Raw genomic sequence first — 26,019 nt, forward strand, 5'->3', positions numbered from 1 at the left:
TGCTTTCAAAATCCCCTAATTCTATTGCAATATGCCAACTGACTCAGAGAGTCTTATTTTTTCCCTATGTTGTGTGAGAAAAAAACATGTGGTCCTGTCACAAAATGTTCTACATGCCACAGAAGTTGTAGCATTATTTTTCTGGAAAAAATCCTAAAAGAGGGAAAAAGCATCTGTTTCCTATGTTTGTCATGCTATGAATGAAATGCAAAATGGAGAGTGGGTAATGCAGTGGCATCTATTTTCCCTCTGACAGCAATGCTGAGGTAGAGCGTCAATTTTGGGCTATCTTATTTAAGCAGCATGGATGAGGACTGCAATGTTGTATGTGTGTAACTCCTGTCTTAAGCTGAGCAATTCCCTGTCACCTCCATCCTGACATCACTGCCACGCCATGATAAAATCTCACTGATAAAGCCCGTGATAAAATCACACTGACCAGGCTCTTCTGCTTACTGACTCTGACCTTGGGCAAGTCATTTAAGCTTTTGAAGCCTGTTTCTCCACTTTCAAGATGGTAATAGTAATGCCTATTATTTATTATTTAAGGTGCCGTTATGGTTGAATGTGTCCCCCCAAAAGATGCATTGAATTCCTAACCCCCCAGTACCTCAGAATGTGACCTTACTTGGAAATAGGGTGATTGCAGATGTCATAGTTAAGATGAAGTCACACTGGAGTAGGTTAGACCCTTAATCCAGTATGTCTGGCGTCCTTATAAGAGGAAGGACAGCCAAGGGAAGACACAAACCATAGGGAGAATCTCACATAGGGAGACACAAACACATAGGGAGGATGACTGTGGACGGAGAGACTGGAGTGATGCAGCTGCAGGCCAAGGAATGGCAACCAATGCCAGCCATCACCACAAGCTCCAAAGAGGCCAGGAAGGATGCTCCCCTACATGTCTCTGAAGGAGCATGGCCCTACCGTGCTTTTGGACTTCTAGCCTGCAGAAATGTGAGACAATAAATTTCTGGTTTTTTAAGCCACCCGGTTTGTGGTATTTTGTTACAGCAACACTAGGAAAGTAATACAGTGGTGGAAGTGTAATTTACTTATTGTATGTGTGTGTATTTTAATTGCTGAGGAAAGACACTTAGAATAAACCAGATAGACAAGAAGAAAACAAGGTAACTTTTCTTATGTATCTAAACCAAGGAAATGACTTTATTTCCTCTGGAGCTGACATTGCTACTCTCCTTCCCACACACTCTACTCTAGCTCACTGGCCTCCTGGCTGTGCCTGTAACATCTGACCATGTTCCCTCCTTAGGGGCTTTGCATCAGCTGCACCTCTGCTGGGAACACACCAGGGCTAACCCCCAAATTCCTGTCATTCCTCAATAAGGCAGACCCTGCCACTCCATTTAACCCTGCAATCTGTCCTCCCACACACCCAGCATATTCCCAATTCCCTTTACTTGGCTCTACTTTTTTCTTTTTTCCATATTCTTACTGACTTCTAATAGCCTAGTAATTTATTTAATTCTCTATCGCATGCATTATTTATTATCTTTCTCCCTCTGTGATAGAACAAGCTCCAGGAGGGCAGGGATCTTCACCCTGTTCTGTTCATTGATGAGAACAAGCATCTAGAACAATACCTAGTTCATAAGAGGTGCTCAACAAAGATTTTTTTAATCCATTATTTATTTTTAATTAGCCACTTTATAATTATAGAAGCTGTACGTGTGCATCAAAAAACATTAGAAAAAATTAAAAACTTCAAATTCCCTCCATCCAATAATATCTCCCCAATCACGATAAACCAAAACGGTTTTTATCTCCTTTTAAGTGATTCCCTAAGGAATCCTGTCTCTTGAGGAAAAATGTCATGATAGGAATAACACCCATTTTCCAAGGCTTGGTATGTGGATTAAACCAAACAATACTTAATACAATGCTTGTGGTAACAACTAACACAGGTAGTTGTTATTTTCTCTCCTTTGATCTTGTCCTTAACTTCCACCCTTCCCCCCCTAACTTTCAAAAAGTAGGTGACAGATATCTGCAGCAAAAAGAATGGTGTGATGTTGTTCTTACGGGGGGGCAAGTGAGGAATGCCTTCCACTCCCGGCACTCAGGACAAAACCCCCAAATTCACAGTACTAAGCTCTACGGTCCAAACGCACCATGAGACACAAGGCCACCAACTATTCCATAGAATTTTACAACAGCAACCAATAACAGTCATTAACAATAAATAATAACAATTATACTTTTATATTGCACTCTCCCATTTGCAAAGCATTTTCATATGAAGTTTTCTTTTATAGATGAAAGAACTGGGGCTCTGAGAATTTACATGATTTGTCCAAGTTTACACAGCTGGTAAGTAAAAAGACTGGGAATTAAATCTAGAATTAGAAGATCATCAGTGACAAGGATCTTTTAACTTGCTATTTAGTAGTGAACGTACTATCCATTTTGAGTCCCATTCACAAAAAATGAAATATTATTTAGTATTTTCTTTGTAAGCTACTTCCTTCCCCATCCTCTAAACAAATGACTTACCTCTCTGAATAGCCACACGGCCTTTCCTTGTTGGAGAGCTCTCCTCCAAAATTTGCTTCTTGTAAAAAGGAGACTTCACCCTCAGTGGTACGTGTGCCAGGAAATAGAGTACATTGTTGAGAAAGCCTGGGAATCACTGCTCTTGTGAACTGTTGAGAAAAAAACAAAACATCAAGGGCTTTATATCATCAGTTCTCTCTGGGGACACCTTTAAAATAAATCTTATCCATTCTTTGGCAGAAGTCGTTACAAAAGAGGTTTTTTGTTTTTGGTGTTTTTTTTTTTTGAGGTTTCCAATTAAGTTTAGTAATATATTTTAAAATGAATTTATTTATTATTTAATTATATTTGGCTGCATTGGGTCTTAGTTGCTGCGCACAGGCTTTCTCTACTTGCGGCGAGCGGGGGCTACTCTTTGTTGCGGTGCGCGGGCTTCTCACTGCGGTGGCTTCTCTTGTTGTGGAGCACGGGCTCTAGGTGTGCGGGCTTCAGAAGTTGCGGCAGGCGGGCTCAGTAGTTGTGGCTTGTGGGCTCTAGAGCGCAGACTCAGTAGTCATGGCGCACGGGCTTAGTTGCTCCACGGTATGTGGGATCTTCCCGGACCAGGGCTTGAACCCGTGTCCCCTGCAATGGCAGGCAGATTCTTAACCACTGCGCCACCAGGGAAGTCCTAGGTTTAGTAATATTAAATTTGCATTCCTTAGCCTAAGTTTATTCTAGGGCCTTTAAAGCATTTATTATAAACTGTTCCCACTTTTGAAGGGACTGAAAGAATCACATTCATGACTATTGAGGCTCCCATCCTTCCAATATACAGAATTCTCGCATTTATTTTTCATGGTAATTTAACTAAAATTCAAGGAGCTAGAAGACACAAAGTCAAACTAGCAGAGAAGTGAAGGCAGTAATCATTAGATTATTTCCTCCCCCAGAGGTAATAAAGCACCTTTTTATTCAAATACCAACCACTGTGTCAACTAGGTTGATGGGCTCCCTGTGGGCAGGGCACACACTATCCCTTCTAAACATATGGAATGAAAACCATGACGTAATGACTGTAAATTTTAACTGGAAAGGAGGTGGGAAGTGTCCAGGAAACAATCCCAGATTCAAATATGCCCTTTGCAAAGCCCAGGAAAAAAAGACAACATTCTGGGGCAATGATACAGGAAGAAATCACTTCAATTGTCAGGATGACAATGGCTGTTGGGCCCTTTTGAGGAGTTCACAGTGTGGGCTTAGAGAAGGATTCCCAGTCATGGCTATGAGGGACGAGCTTGTATCAGACCAACTTCCACTGAACACAGCTAGAAAAGCTAGATAAAATTATTTTTAAAACCTATTTGGGGCTTCCCTGGTGGCGCAGTGGTTGAGAGTCCACCTGCCGATGCAGGGGACACGGGTTCGTGCCCTGGTCCAGGAAGATCCCACATGCCGTGGAGCGGCTGGGCCCGTGAGCCATGGCCGCTGAGTCTGCGTGTCCGGAGCCTGTGCTCCGCAACGGGAGAGGCCACAACAGTGAGAGGCCCGCGAACCCAAAAAACAAAACAAAACAAAAAAACCTATTTGAAGATACTGGAGTGCTACAATGGCAGCCAGGACATGAGAGGATGTCCTGAGAGGACATGAGAGGACAAGATCTTGGGAGAAGGGAAATAAAAATGTGGTAAGTCATCATACTACTTTTCCTCTCAAGAAATCTACTGATCTTTAAGAGGCACAGAGCAAAATTGCTGAGAAGCCAAGCAGAAAGCAGCTGCTTAGAGGCCAGCTTTTGGCAGGTTCACAAGGCTGAGGAGACTCCAAAGAGAAGGGAAGTCCAGAGAAGCAAGCTCAACATTCTGCCCCTCTAAGCGTTCGCTCATTGATAAATGACATAACCCAAGCAGAAGACAGCAGCTAAGTGGCTGAGGAGTTAAACAGAGCATTTGACAGTTTCATGATGCTGGAGGAATGAAAATTAGACTTCAGGGCCCACCAAAAAAGGAAGAGCCCAGGTAAATAACCCATGCTTTCAGTTAGGATCCCTTAAAGGGCTACATCCTAGGATGAAGTCCTTAAAAATACTGGAACTGAGCCTCAAATCAGTTCAGTCCCTCGTTAAAGAGGTCTGCCTTGCTCTAACTGCTTATCAGAAGCAAAAGCCAGCCTCTGGAGAAAGACACCATCATCCACAGTCTCTCTGATTCGTTATACATAATGTCCTGAGTTCAATCAACAATACTAGGCATACCAGGACATAGGCTTAAGAGAAAAAGAGACAATGAAAACAGACCCAGAGGTGACCCAGATAAAGTCATGGCATATGGTCTTTAAAATACCTATGATTCATATATTTAAAATTGTAAAGATTATAAAATATTTTAACACACATCTCTCAGTAACTCACAAAACAAGCAAAAAAAAAGTAAGGACACAAAAGATCGGAACAACACAATTTACAAACTAAACCTTAGTAAGTTTATTTAGAATACTGCACTCAACAACTGATTACGTAGTGTTTAAGGTACACACGTTAACATTTATGGAAATTAACCACATGGATCATAAAAAGTTTCAAGAAATTTCAGCAAATGGAAACCAGAGTACTTTTTTGAACCTATTATTTAGAAGTAATACAGATTCACAGGAAATTGCACAAACAGTATCATTTTTTAAATTGAAGTAAAATTTACACACAGTAAAATAGACTGGCTTTAAGTGTACAATTTTATACATTTTGATAAAGAAATCCAACTGTGTAATCGCCAACGAAATACAAATATGGAACATTTCCATCACTCCAGAAAGCTCCCTCAGGTGCCTTTTAGTCGACCCCCACATCCCAGAGGCAAGCACTGTTCTCATTACTATTACCACAGATTAGTTTTGCCTGTTCTTGAACTTCATAAAAAAATGGGCTATAGTATGTACTCTTTTGTGTCTGGCTTTATTTACTCGGCATAATGTCTCTGAGATTCATCTACACTGCTGGGTGTCTCAAGAGTTCACTCTTCGTTATTGCTAAGCAATAAATAGCCCATTGTATGAAAATACCACAACTTTTTTTTTTTTTTTTTGCGGTACGCGGGCTTCTCACTGCTGTGGCCTCTCCCATTGCGGAGCACAGGCTCCGGACGCGCAGGTCCAGCGGCCATGGCTCACGGGCCCAGCCGCTCCGCGGCACGTGGGATCCTCCCAGACCGGGGCACGAACCCACGTCCCCTGAATCGGCAGGCGGACCCTCAACCACTGCGCCACCAGGGAAGCCCCCACAACTTTTTAATATGTTCCCTTATAGATGGATATTTGGTGGTTTCCATTTTAGGGTTATTATGAGTAAAGCTGTTATAAATATTCTTATACAAGTCTTTCTGTGAATATATATTTTCATTCCTCTTGGGTAAATACCTAGGAGTAGAACTGCTAGATTACAGAGTTGGTGAATATTTAACCTTACAAGAAACTGCCATTTTCCCAAAATAGCTGTATCATTTTATACTCCCATCAGTAACACATGAGAGTTCCAGTTTACACAGCCTCATCAACATTTGGTATTGGCAGACTTCTAGTTTGTGCCATTCCAGTGCGAGGTTTTGATGTGCATATCTTCTTTGTGCAGTGTCTGTTCAAGTCTTTAGTCCATTTTTTTCAAATTGTGTTTTTTTTTAAATTACTGATTTATTAGAGTTCATTTGATATTCTGATGCCAGTCTGCATCAGGTATATGTATTACTTATATTTTCTCCCAGGCTGTGGTTTGCCTTTTCAATTTCTAACAGTCTTTTGATGAGCAGAAGCTTTTAATGCTGATGAATCTTAACTTATCATTTTTTTCTTTACATTTAGTGCTTTTGGCATCCTTTAAGAAATCTTTGCCTACCTCAAAGCCTAAAAGATATTCACCTACTTTTTTTTTCAAGAAGTTTTACAGTGTTAGCTTTATGTTTATGCCTCTGATATATCTCAAATTAATTTTTGTTTGTGGTGTAAGGAAGGGGTAAGAGGCTCATCCCCCCCCACTTGTTCCCCTTAATCAAAGTTTAATTGACATATATTACAGTACATTTTCAATTAAGCTAGAAATCAACACAAAAACTTTAATCAGAGAAATCTCAAATGTTTGAAAATTAAGCAGTACACATCTAAATAGCATGCGTCAAAGAAGAAATCACAAGGGTAATTAGAAAAAAGTCTGACTTAAGTAATAATAAAATGATGACAAATAAAAAGCAGTGAAATGCAGCTAAGCTATATTTTAAAAGGTCAGAAACCAATAATTTGTATATCCATATCAAGGAATTAGAAAAAGAACATAGAAATAAATCCGAAGAAAGAGGAAATAAGCAATAACAATAAGAGCAGAAATAAATGAACTAGATAGAAAACAATCATAAGTAGAGAAAAATCAACAAAGGCAAAAAGTTGGTTCTTTGAAAAAGATAAACACTGATTAACCCTTTAGCCAGTCTTCAAAAAGCAGAGCCAAAGCTTCTCACCCCAACTCTATGACCTAAGAATCTTCTCCCTACAACACTGATTTCAGACAGAATAAGTCTCCTCATCTCCCTTATTGTTGGTCCCAAAGACACAAGGTCTATTTTACTTTTAAGAGTTTTGCTTTTATTCTTTACAGAGAAACAAATAGAGAAAAACAAAAATAAACACAAGGATGTCGCAAAGCTTCCAGAATTTCCAATATGAGCTCTTTGTCAACAACGTTATGAGGTGAAAACAACGTTGACCTGATGTTTGATGAGACATCAGCCCCCAAGATGTGAAGCTGCCAATACCGAGTATTTGAAATATTGATTTACATCCACTATCATTAGGAGTGAACTTTATTCTAAGTGCCTTAAAAGGGCAACTAACAAAACTGTATAGCCAGTGTGATTAGCAAGACATTTTACAATTAAGTCTACAAAATGTGAATACAAATCTATTTTTCACTGATGTTAAGTCACTATGATACTCAATACAACACTCAGTAATAATTATTTTTAAACAAAAGACAAGCCACACATCATCTGTGAAATATTTGTTCTCCCTGCCTCTGTAAAAAATGATTTAAATAATAAACAAAAATCAACCAATGGTATTAATAATTTACTAATTAAATAATGCACAGATGAAAATTGGCAATCAATCAAATTCACTCCATAGTCAATAGGTGAAGAAAACGTTGGTAGAGATCTGAGGAAATAAATATTTAAAAATTACTTGACATGCAAAATTTATCATACTATTGGATGAAATACAGATGTTTGTCTCAATAATGAAATTCATAAAGAACTATTTTTTTAGTAAGCCACGAAAGAAGTACAGCAGAAGAAATATACGTTCTAATAATAAATGACTTCTTTAATAAAAACAACTGTTTTATGGAGAGCCTGTGACATAGATGGAGTGAAGAAAGGAGTCCAGGAAAAGATAATACCAGCTGTGAAAGGCATTTGTTGCATCATTCAGAGGCAAACTATTACATAAAGGAGGTTGACTTCGGAAAAGCACCAAGTTCGACGAATGTCAATGGCACGGTTAATTTAGTAGAATCATTGTAAAACCTTGTCATAACATGGGATTGAGCATGAAAATCTTTTATACTACACAGTGGTTCCTTGGTTATTTCACACCACTGCACCAAGAAGACTTGTCAAATTTTAAGTTGACTCACATTTGTTCTTTTCAAGTAGACGTGGTCTAAAATATCCTGACTGCTTCAGTGAAGGCAACTGTCAGCTGTATGCTTCAGAAGAGATGTTTTTTGGTGGGGGAAAAAAAAACATGTCTATTCTTTTTTTTCCCTCCAGATTTTCTAAATAGAGTTCAGCCTGATAAGTTAGTTGTCATTTACTTTTCTGATAAAGTTGATGCTTTAGTAATGAGCGATAAATAACCGCTTTTCAAGGAAATTGACTCTAAAAAGAATACTTTGAAAATGGGTGTTTGGAGAGTTTTCCATCAGGTGATTTTGTTGTTGCTGAAAACGATGGAAGTCATCACCTTCAGGAATCATCCTTAAATGATGATTCACACTCTCTTTCTCACACTTCCCACAACGAATTGTCCCAAGCTTAATTTTCTTGTCCGACAACTAACTGATATACCTTTAAAATACATCAAGACCACAACCACTTCTCATCAGCTACGATGCTCCCAGGCTAGTCCCAGCTACCATCATCTCCCTCCCAGATTACAGCAGCAGCTTCCTCGTTGATCTGCCTGCATATACTCCCCCAACTCCTTCACTGCACCATTGCCCCCAGCAGCCAGAGTCATTCTATTAACAATCATCTGCTCAAAACCATCTAATGGTTTCTCATATGTCTCAGAGTAAAAGTCAAATTCCCTACAATGGCCTACAAGCCCCTTGGTCCATTATACTATTATTATACTATTACCTCACTGACAGCATTTCTTCTTCCCCTCTTCTTTACTTACTCCACTCCAGCCCCAACAGTGCTATGACTCAAAGAAACCAGGCACAGGCTGCCTCAGGGCCTTTGCACTGGCCGCTCCCTTTGCCTGTAATATTTCCCCAGATACCTTCCTGCACCTCCTGCAGATTTTTACTGAAGTATCACTTTCCCATGAGGCCTTCCCTGGCCCCCATCTAAAACAGCAACTACTCCCAACACTTCCCCCTTTGTTGCTTTATTTTTCTCTTTAATGTTTATCATCATCTAACATATTTTAACTACACTTGTTTATCTGTTATTGTCCATCTCCCTCTCCCACTGAATGAGGGCAGGAATTTTGTCTGTTGTATGTCCACTGTTCTAGCTCCAAAGTCTAGGACAATGGCTAGCAATAATACTTAAATATATGAATACTTGAATACTTGATGCTCAAAGAACGAGTAGCTTGTAAAGACCTTCATGTGTACACACTTTTAAAAACTTGGAAACAGAATTTTCTAAATCTTCCAAATGAATTTTAATGAGTTTTAACTCTTTGTTAGAAATATAAAAATGTAATACCTTAATAATAATTTGTAAGAATAATTGTATGGCATGGGAAAATAACAATTATTAGCTGAATTGAAACAAAAATCTTGGCATAGTTGTTGAATGTGATTGAAAAAAATATATTTTGATTAACTAAGTGCAGCCAATGATGTCATTCTTCTATTTGGATCAATACCTCTTTATGAATTATCTTTTTTGGCTGTTAAAACTCCATTATCAAAATAAAATGAACTCATAACCACACCATCAAATGTATCACACAGCGTTAAACCAAAACAAAACAAAGCAAAAAATGATATATATTCAGTTACTGTGCTCTCATAAAGCAAAGGGAACTTTTTTGAAATGTTAATCAATAAAATAAAATTTAAAAATTTTATCTTTATCTCACCCTTTAAAAATTTCAATTTCATGAATGTTTTATGATATTCAATATATTCAACACTTATAAACAAACATTTTTTTGTTTGAAGGAAGCGAATCTTCATTTATAGCTTGGAAACCTCTGTGCTAGAGAGTTGGGAAAGAGGGAAGAGGAACATCTTGCCCAGCTGAGAGAAACAGAAAAATCATCAAATAATTACCACCATGTTGTAAGTATCATAATAAAAGGTCCTTTATGACTTGGCCTCTGCCCTCCTCTATAGCTTTGTCCCTCACTGCTCCCTAAATGACTCCAACTCTATAAAGTTTATGCTCCAGCAACACCTAATTTCTGGTAATTTCTCATGCACAACTCTTGATCCTGGACTGCTTTGCATGGATCTAGGGTTGCCAGGAAAATACAGGATGCCCCATTAAATGTGAAGTTCAGATAAACAATAAATAATTTTTGGTGTAGGTATATCTGATGCAATATTGGCGTCTCCTGCATTTTATGTGGCAATTCTACGCCATGGAAACCCACAATTACGGCCCCTAACTCAGGCTGAATTGGAAATGCTTCCTCAAAAAGGTAATAACTTGAGATGATACTTGTCTTCCATTTCCTTTTCTTAGGGTGTACAAACCCTTAAAAGGATAAAACATTGATGGCAATTTAATATTAATAATCTTGGAGGATATCTTTGGCTACTTAATAAGATTTCAGATTAAAAGTGGAGTGAGGAATCTTAACATAATACAGTATCATATTGTATTTGTCAGGATTCATTTATTGCATGTAACAGAAACTGACTTGGGCAAGCTTGAGCGAAAAATTATAGTTATTATAAATATAATCTATTATAATTATACTTACATATTTACACAGAACTTTTGGGATAAGTGTACAGATTGGCTGTGGAAAAAAAGTTTAAAACTTGGACCTACAGACCATTTCTTGTATCTGCTTCTCTCCTTGTATCTACTATTTGTTTTTCTCTCTACAGGTCATTTTTGGTACTCTATAAGGCAGGCAGAAGATGGGTCATGTCACCTTTTTTAGATCTCTTCTTTTTAACAGTACAGCCCAGATTGAGGTTAAAATCTCTTAATTCCAATTCAAATTGGACTCTGATTGGGCCCAACTGGGGTCAGTATAATTTACTATAACCTGAGAGTCAGAGTTAAACACTGTGTAAAAATGGGTGCCAGGGAGTCATCCCTGGAGAATGGAGGCCAAGGAGTTGTAATTCCCAAAGAAAAAGGAGTTGAAGGCATGGACATTTGGGAGAAACTACAAAAGGGCACCTAGCACATACATCCAACTGTGGGCTACACACAACACTCACGTCCACCACCATCACCCTCCCCATCATCACCTACTGCCATCTACAACTACGACCTCTACCACCTCTACCACCGCCTTCACATGGTGCATATCAATCTCCTCCTGTCAATCTCCACTCTTTTTATCAAGCAGGTAATCCTTTCCTGGCTTTAAGGAAGAGGTAAGGCAACTAAAGACTGGGGTCTTTGTTACTGTATATGCCTCCCAGCAAGAGTTTGGCTCCACCGAATCAGCTTCATGGAAGCCCCTGTACTGTGTAGGCAGCAATTTAGAACTCATCTTTCGTCCCACATTGAACACTTCGGTTTGAACCCCCTCCCCATCTCTATTCATTTCCTTTGTCACATCCTCAGGAGGAACTTTGCAGAACCCTTGAAATGTTAACAGTTTGTTTGCAATTCAAGAATGACTACATCTGGGTGTTTCCAGACACAAGAACAAAATCAGGAATAATGAGGCCATATATATTTGGTACCATACCCTAGGGCCTGACTGTGATCCTTCAGTGGACCCAGAGTATGTATCCCCAGGTAAACTCCTTTGAATAAACTGAAATGTGGACATTTGCCATTTGCCACGGCCATGTGTAGGATGTTTCACAGCCCCTGCTGGCTGTGCGGTCTGCCCCCAAAAAACAAGTGCTAAGAATCAGTTCCCTGTATTTCAAGCTCTCAGTCCAGCAGTCAGGAAGACTGGGTGTCAGGATCACATCTCCAGGATTCATTTACTTCTGCAAGTCATGATGCCTGTGACCTGCCACTTGAGAACAGATTGTAACAGAGAAACTGCAGCTGAATTTCTTGGAAGGTTTCTGCCTAGACTGGTAACCATGATGCTGGGTCTGGCCAGGTAGAATTAGGTTTCTGTCTGAGCGGCTTCAGCTTTGCAGGCAGACACAACTTCGAGCAGTGTATTCTCAGCCCATTCTCAATAGCAATTGGCAAGAGGAGTGGTGACACCAGTTTGGGTGACTCTTAGTGGACAGCAGGACCTGAGTAGTGATACCATCCTCCTTTTCCTCTGTAAGGCCCCCAACCTGACAGCAGGGTGCAGTAGAAATGATCTGGACTTCAGGCCAGGAGAGCCATATTCCAGTCTTGACTGGATGTGAAATTACATTGTGCAGTTCAAAAAAACTGATATAAATGACCTCCTTCCCTCTCTCCTTCATCTCCATGCACTAGCGGGGAGGAGAACAGAAATTCTGCTCCTTCATCTCTCGCTTTCCCAGTCTCTTACCCAACAGAACTTCTAGGAATTGCACAGGTACAAAAGATACCCCTAAAGCTGTGTGGTTGGAGATATAAAAGGGAACAATCTAAAGCCATTAGCACATGGAAACATCTTCACAGATGTCCTATCCACAAGAGTCAGGCTCAAGGATTGAAATCCACCCTTTCCCCTTCCCAGATCTTATAATTTTCTACTATTCCTCTGCACAGAAAACACTTAGCTAAACTACAAGTTTGGGTGACCTGTAAGGTTGCTGCTACTATTAATGGTCATGAATTAATAGTTTCCCTTTCACTGTTAAACTTCAGAGGCAAGTGGTCTACATCTTTTATTTGTCTCAGCATTGTTCTCTCCTTAACCCCCTCCCGCAAATCACTCCTGATCTCACTGTTCTACTCAAATTGTACTTCTGAAAGTCACCAATGACCTCTGAGTCCCAAACAAGTCTGTGCTCAATTCACATTTGTCTCGACACTCACCACCCTCCCATCGACAGCCCTTAATACGTGATGCCGCCAACTGGACATCACTGCTTGAATTTGTCTGTTTCTTTAGGTTCCTTGAAAACTGTCTTCCTGATTGCTTTTAACCTTCTACATACTCTTTTTCCCTTCTGCTGATAAATCTTCAAAGCAAAGCAAATATTACACAGTTTTTCTAAGACTAACACCTGTCATTTTACTTTTTCATTTCCGTCATTCTCCATGCCTAGTTTTTTTTTTTTAATCTTGTTTGTTTCTTTCCTTGATGCCTCTTTAATCTGTTTTCTCTGTTAATCCAGGCTCTCATCTAGTCACACCTGACTTGCTCAATATCCCATTATTTGGTTAGTCTGCCTCTGCTATGCCCTAAACATTACTGTCATATTAATTCAGGAAATTCTGCTTGCATTAAGTTACTCCCTTTCTACAAAACATGTAATGATTCCCCATTATTTATTTCAGAATAAATTTCTAGCTGAGTCTGGCATTCAAGACTCCCTCACCCAAAAACCTGGCCCCATTTAATCTACCCAAGCTATTTTTATTACCTAACATCTACCATCCCCCATCACAAATTATCTCTTGGACAAATCAGTGTCCTTGCATCTCACAAATATCTAGGATGAGTCTCAACTCTAAGCCTCCCTTACTTTCAATGAGCAGCAGAGAAAAACACTTGGTTTTTTCTGGACCTTCCATTTAACATTCTCACCACCACTGTGATTCATGGTCACCATTTCCAACAGAGCCACAGCACACGCATACCCCCCAGCAAAGAGCTTGCAATCTTCAGAGCTAACTGGATTCTACCAGGAAGTATTACTCTATGTGTATGGCAGGGAGTGGCAAGCCAAGTGTTGAAGAGTCCTCTGTGTTTGTAAAGCAAGTACAGACAGAACCTGGGCATCATAGACTGAACTCATTCAATTCTTTGAAGTAAAGTAGCTCCCCAGATAAATACCTCTGCTGGTTGTTTGAATTACAGATGAGTAAACTAATCTGTTTCTTTATCTGTAACTTCTTAAAGGCAACTGTTCAAAAGCACATCTTAAGGAATAAACTGAAATCTCTCTGATATTTGGTTGGAGAATAAATGGCTATTTATTTCCTATATTCTTAAAGGAAACTCTAGTGTTCAGGCATGAGAGGATAGACTTAGAATGGGATCACAAACTTGTTCACCTGTTCACCAGGTATGGAAGGTAGAGGTTTGAGAGAGATGGCCAACAATCCTTTTGAGAGTACAGTACGTACTACTACTTAAGCTAATGCTAAGCAGCCATGGTTCTTGATCAGATGATAAAAATGATTTATACTTTAGACATAATTCCAAGACAACAGTTCTCAAGTGTGTAAACATCTTGATGGCTCTCCAGAATTTCCAATTCTCCTATTTTCATTTTCCCATCTCTTTTTCACCTTGTTTTATCTTGTAAAGTACTTTTTGACCCAACTCAGCTTTGGTCTCCTTTGATGGGATTTCAGAATACAGTAGAGAATCTTCCCTGATTTAGCTACAAAGAAACTTTCTCCCTATTTGTTTGCTCTCTAGCAGTGGGAATAGACTTCCAGTGATCCACCCACACTCCAGCCCCTGATGAATCTTACCCGTTTCAGTAATGCCTTTTTTTGTGGCATTAACATAGGTAGTCTTTAACCTCCCAAAAGATGATTTTATATATTAGTTTGTAAAGCCAGTCTCTGTTTTATATGTTGGTTTTATATGTTGGCTTGTAAAGCCAGTTGTGAAAATGCTGATGGTCTTTTCCCTATAGAAACCATGTGATAAATGGTTGTTAGGCTCTCAGGCTGGTTTTGTGACTAATTATCCACACCACTGCAGTAGTATGAGAGGGATCCAAAGTCTTTCTGTTTCTGTGTTCCTGAATTCCGTTGGTCTCAAGGAAGGTGGGTAAGGATGGTTTCAGCTTCTTCTATGTCTTTCCAGGGCTTCTCTGTATATATAATATACATGTGTATGTCCTCAACTCTTTTTCCCTTTTTCTTAACACAAAAATTAGATATAATACATGCTGCCCTACATATTTCTATTTTCCCTTAGCAACTGAGGCGATTGCATCAGTACAATGTAGGTTGGCGTGGTTTTTTAAATAGCTCTATGGAAACAACATGGCTTACCAAAAAAAATTAAGATATAAAGGTATTAATAATTTAATAAACTGTATAAAGTAAATTTTAAATTCCATTTTTCACTGTAAAAGCCACCACAAAAGAAAAATCAAGGCATTAACAAATTATCCACAATCCCACTAAACTATGTTGGTTTAGTTCTTTTAAGATAGTGTTTTTAAAGTCTGGTGGGGCTTCCCTGGTGGCGCAGTGGTTAAGAATCTGCCTGCCAACGCAGGAGACACAGGTTTGAGCCCTGGTCTGGGAAGATCCCACATGCCATGGAGCAACTAAGCTCATGTGCCACAACTACTGAAGCCCACGCACCTAGAGCCCGGGCTCCGCAACAAGAGAAGCCACCACAGTGAGAAGCCCGCGCACCGCAACGAAGAGTAGCCCCCGCTCGCCGCAACTAGACAAAGCCTGCGCGCAGCAACGAAGACCCAACGCAGCCAAAAATAAATAAATTTATTAAAAAAAAAAAAAGTCTGGCGGATGGACTGTTCACACCAGAATCACGTCAGGTGCCTGTCAAATAGGCAGATTCCAGGGCACTCTCATACACTTATTAAATCAGAATTTCTGAGTATGGGGCCTTAGCACTGCAAGATTTACAGTTCAAGTTTGAAAACTGGTACTTGAAGGCCTTTGCTCTGCCTTAAAAGAAAAGTTTTAATTATAGGTGACATGCGATTCTATATTCCCACTTTTTTCAATATTTAAAGCTAATGTTTTATAATAAGCATTTTTCCATATTACTAAATTGTCTTCACCATCATCATTTTATTTGCTTGCTTACTACTCCATTTCTTAATTTACTTATCAGTTCATCTGTTGTTGGACTTTTAGGATCATTCAGATTTTACCTTCACATTTCTTGCTCTTTCATATTGTCCTCTGAAACAAGTAAGTAGTTGAAAGTCAAGACTGATACTTACAAACACATTATTCACATACAGCTCATCGAATACAATTTCGCATTTGAGACAAGTTTACTGAAGCCCGCCATGTCCACAGTACTGTGCATTTACACTGGGGGCCAACCAAGATGAGGAATTCAAGACTCTACCTATCAAGGAGTTTAAAATCTAGTAGAGGGCTTCCCAGGTGGCGCAGTGGTTGAGAGTCCGCCTGCCGATGCAGGGGACAGGGGTTCGTGCCCCGGTCCGGGAAGATCCCACATGCCGCGGAGCAGCTGGGCCCATGAGCCATGGCCGCTGAGCCTGCGCGTCCAGAGCCTGTGCTCTGCAACAGGAGAGGCCACAACAGTGAGAGTCCTGCATACCACACACAAAAAAAATCTAGTAGATAGTTTACAATCTGGAAATAATTAGCCAAAGTTCTATTTAACGTCAGTCCTGGGAGGAAAGAGAAACAACTTAGGCAGTTGGAATGTCCTGACCCAGATGGCAGTTTTAATGCCTCCAAGGTAGCTACTCCTATGATCCCTAGTTTGCAGAGGAAGAAACTCCAGCTTAGATTAATCAAGCAGTTTGTGCAGCATCACACAGTAAGTGGAAGAACTGAGATTTGAACCTGGACAGTATGACTGTAAGGCAAGGATTGGCAAACTTTTTCTGTAAAGGACCAAACAGTACATGTTTTAGGTTCTGGGGCCAGACGGTCCCCGATGCAAGTACTCAACTCAGCTGTCGCAGAGAAAAAGCATCCACAGAGGATACTTTAATGAACGGGTGTACCTAGGTTCCAATAACCTTACTTGCCAAAAACAGGCTCCTGTTCTAAGATATATAGTCTTTATTCCCAGGCTATTCTGCTTCCTCATTCAGCCAGTCTGATATATTGAGCATCTTCTCCATGCAAGGTAAACGCACAAATGAAGCCACAAATGAGGCTGCAAAATGAATAAAATGAGTCTCTGCCCTCCAAAACTCCAAGGTGAGAAAAAGATCATGTAACTTTGAGTAAGACATTTAACCTCTGTCAATGACTCCATTTTAAAACTATAAATATTGATAATATTTCCTTCATACAACACAGATGTTGTGAAGATTAATGAGACAGTTCACGTATTCTGATTTACTTAGCTAAATGATTTTTTCTTATGTTAAATTGATCCTTGCTCTTTCACAGTTCTAAAGGAGATGAGTAAATAAACCAATCTATCCTTTGCTCATGTAGGAAGGAGTCCCCTCACGTTAGTAAACTAGCAATTTTTATCTAGTATTGCAACACTTTATTTTTATGAAGCACTTTTAAATTTTATATGTAATTTTCTACTGGGACCAAATAGGTTTTTTTTTAAAAAATAAATTTATTTATTTATTTTTGGCTGCCTTGGATCTTTGTTGCTGCACACGGGCTTTCTCTAGTTGCGGCGAGCGGGAGTTACTCTTCGTTGCGGTGCACAGGCTTCTCATTGCGGTGGCTTCTCTTGTTGCGGAGCATGGGCTCTAGGCGTGTGGGCTTCAGTAGTTGTGGCTCACGGGCTCTAGAACGCAGGCTCAGTAGTTGTGACGCACGGGCTTAGTTGCTCCACGGCATGTGGGTTCTTCCCTGACCAGGGCTCGAACCCATGTCCCCTGCGTTGGCAGGTGGATTCTTAACCACTGTGTCACCAGGGAAGTCCCAACCAAATATTTTTTAAACTTTTATTTCTTAACACAATAGAAAGGAACACAAAGGAAAAATGGAAAGGAACACAAAGGAAAAAAAATATGTGTAATTCAGAAACACTGTGATGTGTGCTCAAAGTTACACATCCACGATATCCTCCCGTTGTTTAGATTTTCTGAGTTATAAAAGTTCTTTGCTTGTACCTCACGGTCATTCTGACACTCATGGAGTCTCTGTAAAAACAGTCAGGAAGAGTCAGTCATTTACTCTTACAGGGTAATTTTTAAATTGCTCAAAAAAGTATACACCCAGAAATAAAAAGGGAGGTGACTCCCCTGGTGGTCCAGTGGCTAAGACTCCACACTCCCAATGCAGGGGGCCTGGGGTTCGATCCCTGGTCAGGGAACTAGATCCCACATGCATGCCACAACTAAGAGTTCGCATGCCACAACTAAAGATCCTGCGTGCTACATCTAAGACCCGGCACAGCCAAATAAATAAATAAATATATTTTTAACAAAGATTAAAAGAAAAAAATAAAAAGGGAGGAAATACTGATACATGCAACAATGTGGGTGAATCTCAAAAGCATTATGCTGAGTGAAAGAAGCCAGACACAAAAGACTGAGTACTGTATGATACGCTTACATGACACCTGGGAAAGAGCAAAACTATGCAGGCATATTTCAGATCAGTGGTTGCCCAGGCTGGGGACAAGAGGAGGGGACTAATGGTAAAGGGACATGAGGGGACTATCTGGAGTGATAGGAATGTTCTGTACTGATTGTGATATGGCCACATTGTTCAAAGTGCACCTGGAAAAGGCTGAAGTTTGCTGTTTATAAACTAGACCTCAATAAACCTGTCCAGAACTGCTAAAGAGGGTTCCTTGGGCAACGATAAATGGAGAACAGGCCCCAAAGGTTGCAGTCAATTGCTCTTCAGGTTAAATCCTGAACGGGAGCTAGCACTGGGATCTGGGCCAGAGGCACTGCATTTGCTTCCTCTCAAAGACAGCCCAGCACGCACCTGGGGCAGGGCCAATCTCCGAAAGCAACTGGGAGGAAAGAGAAACAGCGTGGGCCGTTGGAAGGTCCTGACCCAGATGGCAGTTTCTGGCCATTCTTCACAGACTCCTGAGAAGCTCCTGTTTCCCTGTGTTACGGAGGCTGAGGTAAACTGTACCACTTTCTCCTATGTACAGACTGACCCACATCTCTACCTCAAACTGCCCGGGAAAAAGAAAAGTGCCAATTGCAGACACTTGTGTGGTCCTATTACTGCTCTCAATAATGTTTCTAGGACTAGTCATTTAAGGAACACCCACTGGGGATTCTGCTGAGCACCTGACATAGCAGCAAACCAGACTGAAGGCGCTGCTCTCAGGGAGCCTGCATTCTAAAGGATGGCGAACAGCTCACATTTATTGAGTGCTTGCTATGTGCCAGGTGCTATGGGGACTGACATTGAATTGATACAACTATGGAGTGCAGAGGCTATTATTACCACGCCTATTTAAAATTTAGGAGCCTGAAGCCCTGCAAGCAACGTAACTTGTCCTAAGGTGTGCAGTTAGAAGGTAGCAGAATCTGGCTTGAAACCCAGGCAGACTCACTCCCTCAGTCCATGCCCTTAGCTACACTGTCTCTCTGAGTGGTGGACAGGTCAGCAAAAAGACTGTCCTTATAGGGCCCCAGAATGTCTGTACTAGATGTCTTGGGAAATATCTGTAAACACTGAATAAAGCTATCTAATTTACATAGAAAGAGTGCTACCTCATGAGATAAAAGCTCAAATATCACTAATAGACAATTTACCAAAAAATAAATAAATAAATACTAATTAACATACCTACAGAAAAAATGATTACCTTACAATCAAAGGAATAAAGCAATAAAATGAGATGTATGTTTTGCTTATTAAATTAGCAAGCAAAGAGTTCAAATGCAAACAGCTAAGATGAATGCACTGCTAATGGAAATGTAAATTAATACAGTTTGGAAGGCAGTTTGCATTCTGAACCATAAACATATTAATTCCTCTTAACCAGTTTTTCCACTTTTATGACTTTATCTTTAGGAAATAATCCAAAGTATGGGAAAAGTTATGTGCAGCAAAGATATTTGTTGCAGTGAGTGGGATTTATAAATTTATGACAACATTTATTATTTATACAATATATTCTTTATATAATTTATTCAATTTAGCAATCCAATCATAAAAAGTAAAATAAAACCTACACATCTCTGATCCAAAACTGTGCTTTGCAACAAAGTAGGTCTCTATAGTTTCACCTGCCCTGGGTAGGCTGTGGTTAATATCAGCTAAAAGAATGCTTAAGCAGAAGTGTGTCAAAACACAAAGTATCAACAGTCTCAAAAGGAATATATTTCATTTGCCAGAAACGCAAAGAGTCTGGTGGGCATAGTGATAAAATCATTCTCGGGCCCCAAATCACATCAAACTGTGCGGCTCTTTTTTCTCATCCCCAACTGCCAGAAGAAAATAGAAAGAGTTTTGGGCTTCCCTGGTGGTGCAGTGGTTGAGAGTCCGCCTGCCGATGCAGGGGACACAGGTTTGTGCCCCGGTCTGGGGGGATCCCACATGCCGCGGAGCGGCTGGGCCCGTGAGCCATGGCCACTGAGCCTGCGCATCCAGAGTCTGTGCTCCGCAATGGGAGAGGCCACAGCAGTGAGAGGCCCGTGTGCCACAAAAAAAAAAGAAAATAGAAAGAGTTTTTTCTTTCCACAGTCTCTCCTAATTTTACACATTGCTTAAACATGTAAAGGTATGCAAAAGCAAAACACTGTTTTAGTCCTTCCTGATAGAATCACTTTCATTAAGTGATCTTCCTATAAAACCAAACATCTCATGCTGTGTTACCCCTAGAAATCAAAAGGCTGAGAACTAGTTATTATAAATACCAGGAATAATGAACAATTCTCAGCTAATTATTTTCTTTATAGACATTAATAGTTTTTTATAAACTATAGATTTTATTTAGGATGAGGAATATCTCTGTAGTTATCTTACTATATCCACAACCCCCAGGTAAAGCCTTTGCCTGGAGCCCTTTATCTTCCTCTACATCTTCCTCCTGCACTAGTGAACAGCATCAGATGCAATGAGTAATGAGTAAATCTTCACAAGGTGTTCTGGTCTAGTTGGTGAACTGCAGGAAGTTCAAATGGCAGAATCTCAGAGGGAAAAGGGCACTGACAGTGAAGCTCTACAGGTAGGTAAAGGCGAACAGACTAAAAACGTTATGTGATAGGTGTGCATATGCACATCAAATCATTTCATTTTCTAAAATATTTATTTATTTATTTATTTTTGGCTGCATTGGGTCTTTGTTGCTGGGCACGGGCTTTCTCTAGTTGCGGCAAGCGGGGGCTACTCTTCCTTGCGGTGCGCGGGCTTCTCATTGCGGTGGCTTCTCCTATTGCCGAGCACGGGCTCTAGGCATGTGGGCTTCAGTAGTTGTGGCATGTGGGCTCAGTAGTTGTGGCTCGCGGGCTCTAGAGCACAGGCTCAGTAGTTGTGGCGCATGGGCTTAGTTGCTCCGCAGCATGTGGGATCTTCTCAGACGAGGGCTCGAACCCATGTCCCCTGTGTTGGCAGGCGGATTCTTAACCACTGTGTCACCAGGGAAGCACAAATCATTTCATTTTTATAGCGCCTGGGAAAGGTAAGAATAACTGTCTTCATTTTACTGGTGAGGAAACCAAGGCTCCCAAGGTTTAAGCAGATTGCCCAAAGTCACATAGCTGACAAAGGGCAATTGCAGAATTCAAACCTGGATTCAGTGCACAGTCTCTCTCTATTTGGTGACCTTAATGATCTGTCATGCAGTACCTGTCTTCTGTAGAAGGGGTAGACACATCTTCTGTAGACTCTGCTCATATAAATATGAACTTTATAAGTAGCTTGGTTTAAAAATTAGGTAGCAAAACAGTATAAAACTTTTCCCTATTCAAAATATAGGATGGTTAAAAATATCGAAACACAGCAGTGACTTAGCTATGAGTTTTCTTGTATGGCTGCTTTTGCTAGATTTTCTATAATAAGCATTAATTTTTATACAAAGGTAAATTCGAATAAAAGTTATTTTTAATAGTTTAATTTTTTTTTTTTTTTTTTTTTTTTTTTTGCGGTACACGGGCCTCTCACTGTTGTGGCCTCTCCCGTTGTGGAGCACAGGCTCTGGACGCGCAGGCTCAGCGGCCATGGCTCATGGGCCCAGCTGCTCCACGGCATGTGGGATCTTCCCGGACCAGGGCACGAACTCGTGTCCCCTGCATCGGCAGGCGGACTCTCAACCACCGCGCCACCAGGGAAGCCCAATAGTTTAATATTTTTAAAGTCCAAGATAAGAGCACAGGTGCTAAGTAGCAGAACACCTAGGAGGCGGGGGTTAGTTAACAATGGTGACACAGCATTTGGACAGCGTGACTACATTTAGAAAGATTTTGTATACCTTTACTAAAGAGACCCTCTCCCAAGAAATAGGAGAAAATGTACTAGAGATAACGGCAGTAAGTGCTAGAATATTTTTCCTCCACCGTGAATATTAATGACAATTTTCCTTCCTTTTTCATGATAATTTCATAACAGGATTTTAAGAGTGAGTCTTCCCCTAGAGGGGTGAGCTATCATAACACTAGAAAGTAATAACTGCTATCACATAACATACAACATGCAACTACTTCTGCATAGAGGAGGGGGCATCAGTCCACAGAGAAAATGACTTTGGGCTGAATATGAAGAACGAGTCAGAGTTTTGCCTGCTGGGAAAGCAAGAAAGGAGAAAAGAGCCTTTAAAGGTTCAGAGGAGCAAGAGTGCAAGCTTGTATTTCTCTGGAGTTCAAATGATATTACTGAAAAAGAAGCTGTGCTCTAAAATCTGTCCTGAAATGGTTCTCTATCTTTCATCAATATGCAAATTTAGAATTCAGCCAGAATCCTTAAAGAGCTCATTGATGGCGGTGCTAACTCAGTGACATCACCCTGATGGATGTAGCACTTTGCTGTCACCTTGTGACATACGTTCTTCTCTCCTGTTGACATATCATCACAAAGGTGACAGCCAGCCATAAAGATAAGGCATGATTTCCCCTTAAAACAAATATCAAGTAGACAAGCTGTAGGTCTTTATGCAGAGATTTATCCTGTTCTACAAACCACTAACAAAATAGTTGCCAACTGAGCTGAAATGGTCACAACTCCCCAAAATGTCCTTTTTTGAGAATAACAGGCAGAGCACAAACAAGGTCTACCTTTATCCAAGAAGGCAAGAACTTACTGGATGATCTCTGCTCTTTCCTTTGAGGAAGTTACAAAAAAACATTAATTTATTTATAGGATGGGCCAAGAGACTTTCAGGAAAAAGCACTACTTTAGCAAACTGAAAGAACACAAAAGTAGGCCACTCATCTTCAGAAAGCTACACCTGCCTGAGCCATACACTTTAAAGAACTTATTTATACCATAGGAACCAAAGAGACAATGCAGAGAAACAGCATATGTTAGTTCTACTTGGTCTGTGGAAAAGAGATTCTTCCTACTAAGTGTCAGCAACCCAATTTAGATGCCTTTGTATAAGCAGTTGTTTTGGGACTATAAGAATGCACACATGTGTATTTATTTATAATTTACCTCATTCCATAGGGATTTGGCGTGGCTTTCAGCAAGTACATGTGTAACCAAATGACAGTAATATATTAATAGACATTTTAAAGTCCAGACAGGGAAAACATAAGTGAGAACAGAAATTCAAGACCACTGAAATGAAAGACACAAATATACGTGCTATAATTATACTCCAAGTTTGACTCTGGGGCTCCAGGCAGTCAAAATGAAAGAAGGGGCACAATTAGCCACATCATTCTCATAAGCAGAAAGGAGGAGGCATGAAACACTTCAAGAAAGCAAAGTGTTCCTAGCCTGAGATTTTAAAAAGAAATTCTCGGGTTTCCCTGGTGGCGCAGTGGTTGAGAGTCCGCCTGCTGATGCAGGGGACATGGGTTCGTGCCCCGGTCTGGGAAGATCCCACATGCCGCGGAGCGGCTGGGCCCGTGCGCGTCCAGAGCCTGTGCTCCGCAACTGGAGAGGCCACAACAGTGAGAGGCCCGTGTACCGCAAAAAATATAAATTAAAAAAATAAATAATTATTTTTTAAAAAATAGAAAAAAAATAAAAAGAAATTCTCAAATGGAATGTTCTTTTGGGTGTGGGGGAGAAGGGACTGAACTGAGACACTAGACGCTGCCCTCAAAACTTCTGTAATAAAGGCAGTAACTGATTTTGTTTTTATTTCCTTGTATCATCCTTTGATTTTTTTTTTTTAAAAACACAGGACAAAACATTAAAACTTAACTCTGTGCAGGGGATTCTTTGTGACTAAGGTGATTTTGCTCATCAGTGTTATCTGCTAGCAGATTGAATGATAGGACTCAGGAGTTCAGAAAAAGAATGGATGGATGACATTTCTTCCCATCAATCTTTCAGAGAACAGACACTCATCCATCCATCATTTGTCCATTCATTTCTTGAGCTTCTCCTAAATGCTCGGAATCAAGCTAGGTGCATGGATTCAGAGGCACAGTAAGACACAGTCCCAGTTCTTGAAGAACTCATGGTTTGGTAAACTCTGATTTTCAAAAATATTTTTTGTCAGGGACCTTGTCTCCACAAGTTTTGCCTATAACTCTTCATGGCAACTTGGAAAGAATGAGACATAGAAGAGTATTTACCATGCTTCAGGAAAAGCATTAAAAAAAACCCCACATAATTTCAAGGTAATGCAAATAGACATCTAGTCAGAGTGTCATGAAAGAATGAAAAATAATTGTCTAAGAGTACTTGTAGCCTTAATTTAACATTAAAAGATGCAGTCTTGATGGTTTATTTTTAAAACATTAACTCATTTTCCTACAGAAATCTCGAAGAATTAATTTTTTTAAATAGAAAGAATGTTTTAATTCAATGATAATGAATGACTAATCATTATATGCCAATAAATGTATCTAATAATCAGCTAAAATTTAATCTCTGAATATTCAAAGATTAAAATAAAAGCAAAGATTAAAAAAAAGCACTTGCTACATGATTTCACCCTGCCCTTTAATTTTTTTCTTCCACAAGGCTTATCATATTCACTCATTCGTTTAACAAATATTTATTGAGTACTTATTGTTTCTAGGCACTGTCCTTGGTACTGGGTTATAGCCATGAAATCACTGCCCTTATGGAGAACATACATTCTAGCAGGTAATGATATATATCAGGCAGAGATCTAAACTTATTAGATATATTAATTAATTTAATCCCCACAATAAGCCAAGAGATAAAGGTATTACTGTTTCCATTTTAAAGATTAGAAAACTAAGGCAAAGTAAGGTTAAATACCAAACTGACACAGTGAATGCATGATAGAGCAGGGATTTAAACTCAAGCAGTCTGGCCCCAGAGTCTGTGTCCCTAAACACTGCAGTGACTGTCCCTAACAGCAGGGGCTCAGGAAATATCTGTTGAGTGAATCAACAGAAGAGAGGGGGACAAGAAGGTCAGAGAAGAAGTCAGGAAGAATGTTATAAAGATTCATCAAATCCTTACAATTTTGCAGAAAACCTTAATGGTCACAAAGTACTTTCAAATGAAACGTTACTGAAGCTTCATGACCATTCTATGAGATATATATTTTGATCCTTTTTACTCAGAGGAGACAGAGCCTGTCCCCAGGTCACATGGTTGGTAAGTGGTGATGTCTCCTGGGCTCTTTCTAATGCACCTCAGAGGCAGGAGTGGCAAACTCAGCTTGAGGTGCCAAGGAAGGTTTCCCAAGGGAAGAGACATTGAGCTGTGCCTTTAAGAGAACCAGTGGCATTTTAATGTCACACTTCTAGCAGATTAAGAAAACCAAGAAAACCAAAGTGCTAGGCAAATAGTATGAACTCAATAAATACATGAACCAAGTATATTTATTTCCATAGGTTCACAAATCAGAATGCTGATATGAAAGACAAATTGGAATGGAGAGAATTCTCAGGCCCTTAAGAGATCAATGGATTGGTCCATCTAGTTATCACAGTTAGTATCCCTTTAAATTTTTAGTTCCTTGGAAATATACTATACCTAGGAGAATAACCACTAATTTAACATTAATCATTATGCAGCACAGTCCTCAAAAAGCACACGCAAAATGTTTCAATCAACAACTTGTGCTCATTCTCAAATTTCCTAGAGTGAGGATGCCTTCAAACCTAGATGCCTGGGTTTGAAGTCTGGCTCTGGTAATTACCAGCTGTGTGGACTTGGGCCTCAGTTTCCACACCTGTAAAATGGGAGTAATTAATAATACCTATCTGATAGGAAAATTTTGGGATTCAATGAGTTAATAAATGTAAGGCACATGAAAAAGTAC

At 39.9% G+C, this 26,019-nt stretch overlaps 1 protein-coding gene across 2 annotated transcripts in view; it reads right to left on the reverse strand.

Moving 5' to 3' along the window:
* The window catches only part of CRACD (capping protein inhibiting regulator of actin dynamics), a 317,185-nt gene that overhangs the window by 182,664 nt on the left and 108,502 nt on the right, over positions 1 to 26,019 (reverse strand). Inside the window, exon 2 of one of the 2 annotated variants that reach the window (XM_081227032.1) lies at positions 2,518 to 2,666. The gene's annotated coding sequence lies outside the window, so the exon portion shown is untranslated. Of the gene's footprint in view, positions 1 to 2,517; positions 2,667 to 26,019 lie in introns of those variants that run through there. The other variant, XM_081227033.1, reaches the window with a different exon arrangement.

Source organism: Mesoplodon bidens (assembly GCF_964165515.1).
Source record: "Mesoplodon bidens genome assembly, chromosome: 1".
Taxonomy (NCBI): Eukaryota; Metazoa; Chordata; class Mammalia; order Artiodactyla; family Ziphiidae; genus Mesoplodon; species Mesoplodon bidens.